Source organism: Cynara cardunculus (assembly GCF_001531365.2).
Source record: "Cynara cardunculus var. scolymus isolate 2C chromosome LG 5, CcrdV1, whole genome shotgun sequence".
NCBI classification, from domain to species: domain Eukaryota; kingdom Viridiplantae; phylum Streptophyta; class Magnoliopsida; order Asterales; family Asteraceae; genus Cynara; species Cynara cardunculus.
The window spans coordinates 27,477,817-27,487,239 of NC_037532.1; positions in this window are offsets into that span (position 1 = coordinate 27,477,817).

The following is a 9,423-nucleotide window of genomic DNA, read 5'->3' on the forward strand; positions in this document are numbered from 1 at the left end:
TAGAGAATGGTTGTAGACTCTATAGTAATGAGAACAGAGTGGCAAAAGTGTGAGAGATTCTTTTTTGACTTRTCATGAATGGAGCTTCATTTCCATACCTCCAGTATTGTGTTTTGGTTATAGGTGGGTGGTCGTAGGGGGCGTTTAAACTATGACTATTGATTGTAATATCTGAAACAGAGTAAACCCACAGGCGGCATCACTCCCAGTCTTCTTAACCTTGTCGGAATCCTCATCTATGGTGACTCCTTCTATTGATCCACATCTTTCTAGATGTAACGATTTGTGCAAATTCAGTGAGATGCGTAGAGATCGAAAAGAACACCAACGATGAAAGCACTCTGCTGGGACAAGAGTTTGGAAGAATCAGTGTGAGGAATCTCAACATCATTTTTGGCATCCTTTCAAGGGGGTGATGTTGAAAAATATTTGAATAAGATAGATGAAACAAAATAAAGTTTTAATCTTTATAAAAAACTTTAAATATTTAACGGATAAAATTAAACCGTTTAGTGTTCATAACCCACAACACCTCAACAGAGTGTCAATTCACACAGATTGAATCTATCCTTCGCGATAGATTCAATGAAAGAAAGGAGTGGAAGCAGAGTTGTTCACTTAGTGAACAGAAAATTAATTACAATGCGGAAAATATAAAACCAACCTGATTAAACTGTCGATTTGAATTGTAATCTGCACGGTAAAACCTGTACGACCACTCTATTCACGTTGTGAGTCTGCTAGTCGCAAAGCCCCAGGATTTGATGCAGTATACGATTCGTTTATGAATAGCAATCTAAACAAAAAAAATGAGCACGGTAGATGCAGAAAATCGATAGAGAAAAATTAGACTCGAAAGCAACAATCGAAGTAGGGAAAGCACTGATTTTTTTTGTGTGTTTTGAGAGTTGGCTTCAACCCAATTTATATACTGGTTGAAGCCTACTACTTCTCCACGAAATCCTCACAAAATCGCTGATCGATAAGGATATTTATCAACTGATCATTATCTCAAAAACGTGGAAGACCAAGTCAAAAAACTATTTGTTTTAAAATAAAAAACAGTTTATTTTCCTTCTCCTTTCGATTTTGTACGAAAAATACACACAGAGCTTGGGGCGAGGCTCATTCTACTCCGATGCGGCGTGCGAAGTGCAAGGTGCGACTCCTCGCACCACCTTCCTCGGTTACGATCGCGGCTACGCGCGCGCGTGTGTGTTAGGCCTTCCACTCAAGACCCCCACCATGAGTCCACCAACTTGTTCAAAGCCCAATTCTAGAGAGAGCCTTATAAGTTTCTCTAGAAAAACCTTTTCTACCAATGTCGGATGGAAGACAAACTTCCAACCCACAAAATTTCCAACAATCCCCCACCAGGTTGGAAAGTTTTCTGACATTCATTGTAGATAATGTTACAGTGGTGTCACTAAGATTAAACCCTGTTTAATGTAAGTATGCAAGAAGGGATCAATTCAATGGTATCCTTAGGATTTAAACCTTGAATCTTGCGACCACTCCGGTTTACTTACACACATCATCTATCAATCATTGCTTTCTTACTGAGAGCTAATATGGCTATGCGCTAAACCCTGTTTCATGACTTACTAAAAGAGAAACCACTACTCTTCTTTTGAGGCAGCACCACCTCTAAGTCATATAGGCAAAGTTCTATAACATCTTCGTTGTTAAGATGCCTCTAAACTTTGTTAAGAAATTTACTCATCCTTGTTCTCGACAATGCCGTACTATCTTTCACCTTGCATGGATCTATCATTTGATAGTACCTTCTATCAGTCAAGTGACTTGTTCTTACCTGTTAAACTTGGTAGATAGGAGCACTATATCCAAGTTGGGTTTCCATCACTAACTGATTCTATGTGGCTTCAGAGTCATGTCTCTGGTTGTTGACCCTACCAAGTCTCTCGTCAGAGGCTTGGTTAGTATATCTCCCAAGTTCCCACAAGACTTGACAAACACAATACTTATGGTACCATCATCAATAAGTTGTCTCACGTAGTTGTGTTGGAGACCTATGTGTCACGACTTCCCATTATATATGGCATTGTATACTTTTGACAGTGTGGCCTCACTGTCACAATACATAAGAATAGAAGGAGTCGGTCGAGGCCATAAATGGATATTTGTCAACAAATCTCTAATCCAGTTGGCCTCTTTGCCCACTGCTGCTAGGGTAATGAATTTGGCTTCCATAGTCGAATGGGCGATACACGTTTGTTTCTTACTCACCCAATAAATCGCCCCTCCAACAAGAGTATAAATCCATTCACTTGTGGATTTAGAGTCACTTGAGTGATCTATCCAACTGGCATCGGAATATCCCTCCAAGATTCCTGGATGCGTAGAGTATGTCAACTCTAGTTCTTGGGTTCTTTTCAAGTAGCCCAATATTCTACCAATTGCTTTCCAGTGATCTGAACTCGGATTACTGGTATATTGATTCAGTCTACTCACAGCAAAAGCAATATCCGATCTAGTGCAATGCATTGCATACATCATGCATCATATTGTACTAGCATATTCTAGTTGAGCCACTGTTCTACCAATATTTTTATCGAGTTTCACACTTGAATCAAACGGAGTGTTAAACTCCTTTATGTTCAAATGTTGAAACTTGGTCAGTATCTTCTCTATGTAGTGAGATTGACATAGAGAGATTTGAGATGCTGACCTTTTGATCTTTATCCCAAGGATGGCATCTACTTCTCTAAGATCTTTCATCTTAAAGTTCGAGGATAAGTACCCTTTTGTCTCAAGAATACCATCTAGATTGGTTCCGATGATCAATATATCATCAACATAAAGACAGATTACTACAGTGTACCCTCTCATGCATTATGAGTAGATACATCAGTCGGCCCCATTATGTCGGAACCCGAAAGATGTGATAGTCGTATCAAACCTTCGTGCCACTGTTTAGGAGCTTGTTTTAACCCGTATAGAGATTTAACAAGTTTACACACTTTATTCTCTTGTCCGGGTATTACAAATCTTTTAGGTTGCTCCATGTAAACCTCCTCGTGTAAATAGCCATTCAAGAAAGCTGTTTTCACGTCCATTTGGTGAATATACAGTCCTTTTATGGTGGAAATTGCTATAAGAGTTCGAATGGAACTAATTCTAGCAACTGGAGCATAGGTGTCGAAATAATCGACTCCCTCTTTCTGTCTATATCCTTTTGTCACCAATCTAGCCTTGAAGGATGATATTGAACCATCAGGGTACATCTTTCTTTTGAATATCCACTTGGAACCGATGGGTTTCACCCCTGTGGGCAAATTTGCCAGTACCCAAGTTCCATTACCCAAGATGGAGTCCATCTCATCATTTATTGTTTCTTTCCACATTGGAGTATCCCTTGAAGTTATGACCTCTTTAAATGTCTTGGGATCCTCTTCAGTATTGATAGAGAAAATGAACTTTCTTATCACTTTCTTTTGTGCCCCTTCTACCAAGTACAAGAAAAAGTCATTTCCCAGATTTTTCTCTTTCCTTACTCTTGTGCTTCTTTGTGGTTCGTCAGCCTCTATAGAGGTTTTGGAACTAGCACGAGATGAACAAGAGGGATTAGAGGCCAATGTTAGTTCTGATCATTCAGCATATTCTGAAAATCTACCTTCAAAAAACTCCACATCCCTGGATTCTACTATAACTCTTGACTCTTTGTCCAATAATCTCTAAGCCTTGCTATTTACTGCACATCCAATGAATATGCTCTTAATAGCACGGGCTCCCAATTTAGATCTTTTTGGATTAGGAGTTTGATCGTATGCAATACATCCTCAAACTCTTAGATAGTTCAAATTTGGTTTTCTACCTCTACAGAGCTCATATGGGCTGGTTGGAATCACACGACTAGTGATTTGGTTATGAATATGACAAGCCGTCAACAGGGCTTCTCCCCAGAGATTGTTAGGCAACCCCGATTAGTTCAGCATACAATTGACCATTTCAACAAGGGTTCGGCTCTTTCGTTCCGCCAAGCCACTTTGTTGAGGAGAAAATGGTGAGGTCCGTTCATGTTTGATACCATTCTCTTCACAGAATGTATGGAATTCTCTATTAAAATATTCACCACCTCTGTCTGATCGAAGTATTTTTATCCTTTTTTCGAGTTGATTTTCGACTTCAGCTTTGTAGAGTTTAAAAGCTTCAAAAGCTTCATCTTTTGAGTGTAACAAATAAACTTGTAAAAAACGACTGAAATCATCCCAAAAAGTAATGAAATACCTTTTACCTCCTCGGGTAAGTATTTCATTTAATTCATAAATATCATAATGAATCAACTCTAAAATTGATGTGTCCTTTTTAACAAAAGGAAAAGGTTTCTTTGTAAACTTGTATTTTACACAAGTTTCACATTTTCCAAAATCTTTGTTATCAATTTTGATTAATCATTTGTTATGCATCCTTTTATACGCAAGACGTTTATGCCATAAAGAAATAGAACAAACATAATAATCCAAAGAAGCAACTTTATTAAAATCATTGGGGATTATATCACTTTCAATCATAGAAACAGAAAAATTTGAAACATCTTCAGACGTGGTTAAAACATTACTTCCTACTGAATCACTAGTTCCGACCTCCTCACAACCATCCTCACTTAGATTCAAGCGATACATACCTAACTGATAGTATCCATTTTCCAATGAACGTCTTCCTCTTGTATATCACGAGCTTCTTTGCCTCTATATTTATTCCAAACCCATTTTCATCGAGTTTGCTTGCAGAGACGAGGCTTTTTTTTAATGGAAACATGAAGAACATTTCGGAGAGTGACGGTCTTGCCGGAAGTGAACTTCAGTAGTACGATACCCATTCCAACGACATCCACACGACCGTTGTTAGCTACTATCACTTGCTTTCCATCTCGAACTGGTCCATATTCAACAAACTTGGACCTGGAGTCACAAACATGAACAGTGGCTCCAGAGTCCAAGTACCAGCCACCTCTTCCAGCCACAATTCTTGTAGAGGCCTCTGAGATCATATCAATTTCTTCCTTGTGGAGATTCGCCACAAGGTGTTGAATCCCCTCAACAGAATTAGCAGCAGGGGTTCCGGACTTTCTGTCCTTGCATTTACGAGCGTAGTGTCTCGTCTCTCCGTAGACGTGACATCTTTCAACTTCTTAAATTTCTGCCCCGGGTTCGATTGATTACCAGATCTCTTGAAACTCTTCTTTTGTGGACCCATGTTCCACTTTCTATTTGGACCTCCGGCCCTTCCCTTACCCTTGCCTCCTGCCTGCACGTTGTTGGCATTCATCAAAGATTTGCCTCTCTTGTCCCGATTACGCGCCTATTCCTTGATTCGAAGATGTTTTAGCAAATCATCCAAAGAATAATCTTCGGTTTTGTGCATCATTCTTTAATAAAAATCTTTCCAAGATGGAAGCAGTTTTATCAATCACTGCCCCTACTTGAAAAGTTTCAGTAATAGCAATAGAAATCATCTTAAGTTTATTTACTAAAACTTGGAGCTCATGCACTTTCTCCAGAATCGGTTTTTCATCAACCATTTGAAATCTCAAATACAGAGATAAAAGATATCTGTTAGTGTCATCTTCTTGTGACTTGTATTTGAATTCCAATGCTTTCCACAACTCTCTAGGGCACGTAATCGGGGAATACAGATCATACAGACAATCTGACAGAGCATTCTTAACATGTCCACAAACAAGAGTTTACTCTTCCTTGCAGATCATTCTCAATTTTTCTAGATCAACAATTCTTTGAAGATCCAGTTGTTGCCCTGCTTCAGGGATCGGATTTTCGGGGATAGGTGGGAGGCTTGGGTCCAAAACATAATAGATTTTTACCACCATCAACATGAACTTTACTTTGTCCGCCCAATGAGTGTAACTTGACTCGTCAAACTTCTCGAGTTTCATCATATCTTGATTAAGAATTCGGTAGTTTCCGGTGTCCATTACATTATAAAACCTTAAAGAATGTTGAAAAATATTCGAATAAGATAGATAAAACAAAATAAAGTTTTAATCTTTATAAAAAACTTTAAATATTTAACAAACAAAATTAAACCTTTTAGTGTTCAGAACCCACAACACCTCAACAGAGTGTTAATTCACATAGATTGAATCTATCATTCATGATATATTCAATGAAAAAAAGGAGCAGAAGCAGAGCTATTCACTTAGTGAACAGAAAATTAAATACAATGCGGAAAATATAAAACCAACCTGATTAAACTGTCGATTTGGATTGTAATCTACACGGTAAAACCTGTCTTTTAAGGTTTTATACGACCACTTTATTCACGCCGTGAGTCTGCTAGTCGCAAAGCCCCAGGATTTGATGCAGTATACGATTCGTTTATGAACAACGATCAAAACGAAAAAACGAGAACGATAGATGCAGAAATCGGTAGAGAGAAATTAGACTCGAAAGCAGCAATCGAAGGAGGGATAGCACTGATTTTTTCAGTGTGTTTTGAGAGTTGGCTTCAACCCAGTTTATATACTAGTTGAAGCCTACTACTTTTCCACAAAATCCTCACAAAATCGTTGATCATGATGAGGATATTTCTCAACTGATCATTAACTCAAAAATGTGGAAGACCAAGTCAAAAAGCGAAGTGCAAAGTGCGCCTCCTCGTGCCACCTTCGTGAATCCTGATAAGCGCCAACTTTATATATTTTTATGATAAAGTTGCCTAGTAATTAATATTAATTAGATGCTTAAATGTTCTAACTTAGTTTTAATTATTTGAGGTAATTCAAGTTGTAAAAGAAAAATGACTTGTTGTTGATCTCTCTCTCTCTCTCTCTATATATATATATATATATATATATCTGTTGATCATCTCTCTCAGTGATTTGATGACAATCCCTTTTTCCTTTCACGTTGTATTTGTGTTTCTGTATTTTCAGTTCCAGCGATCATCACTGAGTATGTTCAGTGATCGTTGAAGAACTTGTATTGTAAATTCATAAGAGACAGTTTTACTTCAAGAAGACAACACTCACACCACAGATCCTTCAGCAAACGTCGAAGACTGAAACTGAAGATTAGAGATTGGCAAGTACGTGATCTGAAGCGGTATTCAGTGATTACAAGCCTGTCTACATATGTGTGAAGACTGCTCTAGATTCAGCGAATGATGATGAGACCTCTAGGTCATTCCAGCATTCAGCAATCAAATGAAGCTTGTTTAGCACGATTGTTGTTGTCTTGTCCTTATGCACACAAAGGACAAACCCATACCCTTGCAAAAGTTAGTACGGTACGAAGCCGATTAGTCGACTCTTTGTCCACCAACTTTAGGTAAGGATGTCTGCTCAAAAATAGTGCTTTTGTACTATTCACTGTAGCAAAGGACAAGCCTTCCTTTTAAGGCTTGACACGCACTCTATAACCTACCATATTGCATTAAATGATCATTTAATGCACTGGGTATAAATAGAAGTGTTTCTTCTCCATGCAGAGAGCGCGTATCTCTCTCTAACCCTATTCTTACTTCAAGCATCTTCTAGCTTATGTAAAGGATTCTCCTTTTAGCAATCTCTTTTTTTGTATTTGCTAAAACTCGGTGTGTAACCAAAGATTGTTTAGATAGGTTTTCATTACCTTATCTTTCCGCAAACAGTCTTGTAAAATCTTATTGATCTTCTCTATCAATATATATTTTAAATTTGAAAATACTGTGTTTGTATTCATCCCCCCCCTTCTACAAACTGTTTCTATTCTTGTAGACCCTTACGGGACCAACAATATCTCACACACACATAGAGAGATAGAGCAATAATTTCATGGTTTTCAAGGCTTGGATTTTGGTTTCTTATGGCAACCGGAAAAGGGGAAGCAAGGAGATGAAGCACAATGGGTGAAGTCACGCCAACAACTCAAGTTTCTACTAAGATTGGCTCCACCTTTATTTGTTGCATTACTATCCTTATCTCCTATCATCACTCCTTCAACCCACCAACAACAAAAAAAAGCCCAACAGAAGAGGCCCAACAGCAACAAAAAACCCAACAACAAAAATTCCAGCAACAACAGCCCAATAGAGGCAGTTTTTCATCGAGAGAAGACGTGCAATCGATTGGGAAGATGTGCGATCAATTGGAGAAGACGGGAGCGTGAGTGAAGACAGCAACAGTTCTTGGTTTTGGATTGGAGAAGCATTGTAGGAGATTCATCAATTTCAAATTTAGGTTAATATCTCTTGTCAATTTCTTAGTTTGTGTTTTCAGTTAGCCATGTGTGGCTAATTTCTTTATAAATTCGACCTTGGATTGCTTAGTATTTGCAAGTTTTATTTTTACTAGTTGTTTGAGATGATGTACTACCATCTTACTTTGATTATTCAACCAATTTCTGAACTTAATAGCTTATAAAATTGAATTTCATGCTTTCTGATCAATTGTGTGGAAATCGATYGTGGTTATTTTGGTTTCCTAAATMCGTAATTGTTTAGTAAACTAATATTGATGACAAATAACAAATAGGTTTTGTAGAAAATTCCTATCTTTTGTTATGAAATTGGGTGAAACGGAAGATTTACATTAACCAAGCTCGTGTGTGAATTTATCCGACCCGGGTTCCATTGATTATTCATGCTAGTATCAATTTGGCTCTTAAGAGCTTATTTGAGGTCAATTGCATATTAACGTATGAGATGAGAGCTTGTTCCTCTCAAAAGTTATGTATGTTGGAATTAATTGTTAGAGTTCTTTGACAATTAGAACCGGGTTAATCGAAGTATGTACGGTCGCCTTATACATCATCAATTATAACAACTCGTGAATAGAGTTGTATTTATAATCCAAAGTCGAGTTTATTTTTATTCCATTCGTCTATAATAAATTTTATTCGCATGTTTAGTCTAATTAATCAAATCCAACCCCCCCTTTGTAATTACTTTTAAACTGTTGCTTTGTATTTGATTTTTCTAGACATAGTAAGTTAAAACGAGTCCTTGTAGATTTGACCCGACTTACCGCTATTACAATTTTGGTTGTAATTAGCTCGTAGTTGAAATTTATTATTTGGTGGCTCGGCATCCGTCAAATTTTTGGCACCGTTGCCGGGGACTCGGTGTTTCTAATGGTTAATGCCTAGATCTTCACGTACAGGTACGCCTATTCCCATAGACACAGAAATTGAACGGACAGCCAAGTGATTTAGGAAGCTTGCTAGGCTCCGGAAGGCACAAGGCGATCTTCAAGTTCACCGATAATCAACATCTAGAAGGATATTGAGTTACCATCCGAGTTTGAAAGCGAAGTAAAGGAACTAAAGACGGAATCTGAGGAAGAAGAGGAGGAAAATCCGAAGGTCAACATGGCCGATGAGCAGACTTTACGTCAATTGGCAACCCAAGACGTTGCTCAAACTCCAATTTGTATCAGGTATCCGACAGGTAATGAAAACTTTGTTC